This window comes from Physeter macrocephalus, chromosome 18, assembly GCF_002837175.3.
Source record: "Physeter macrocephalus isolate SW-GA chromosome 18, ASM283717v5, whole genome shotgun sequence".
Lineage (NCBI taxonomy): Eukaryota > Metazoa > Chordata > Mammalia > Artiodactyla > Physeteridae > Physeter > Physeter macrocephalus.
In genome coordinates, this window is record NC_041231.1 from 57,671,278 (window position 1) to 57,672,030 (window position 753).

General features: G+C 39.0%; 1 protein-coding gene across 4 annotated transcripts in view; it reads left to right on the forward strand.

Moving 5' to 3' along the window:
- GADL1 (glutamate decarboxylase like 1) overlaps positions 1-753 on the forward strand; it is a 203,070-nt gene that overhangs the window by 111,429 nt on the left and 90,888 nt on the right. The window lies entirely within an intron of this gene.

Sequence of the window (753 nt, forward strand, 5' to 3'; positions counted from 1 at the left end):
GTATGTTCCTATTACCATTTACTTAATTGTTTCGAGTTTGTTCTTGTAGGTCTTTTCCTTCTCTTGTGTTTCTTGCCTAGAGCAGTTCCTTTAGCATTTGTTGTAAAGCTGTTTTGGTGGTGCTTAACTCTCTCAGTTTTTGCTTGTCTGTAAAGGTTTCAATTTCTCCATCAAATCTGAATGAGATCCTTGCTGGGTAATCTTCGTTGTAGGTTCCTCCCTTTCATCACTTTAAGTTTATCATGCCACTCCCTTCTGGCTTGTAGAGTTTTTGCTGAGAAATCAGCTGTTAACCTTATGCGAGTTCCCTTGTATATTATTTGTTGTTTTTCCCTTGCTGCTTTCAATAATTTTTCTTTGTCTTTAATTTTTGCTAATATGATTACTGTGTGTCTCAGCGTGTTTCTCCTTGAGTTTCTCCTGTATGGGACTCGCTGCACTTCCTGGACTTGGGTGGCTATTTCCTTTCCCATGTTAGGGAAGTTTTCGATTATAATCTCTCCAAATATTTTCTCGGGTCCTTTCTCTCTCTCTTCTCCTCTGGGACCCCTATAATGCGAATGTTGTTGCGTTTAATGTTGTCCCAGAGGCCTCTTAGGCTGTCTTCCTTTCTTTTCATTCTTTTTTGTTTATTCTGTCCACTGCAGTGAATTCCACCATTCTGTCTTCCAGGTCACTTATCTGTTCTTCTGCCTCAGTTATTCTGCTGTTGATTCCTTCTAGTGTAGTTTTCATTTCAGTTATTGTATTGTT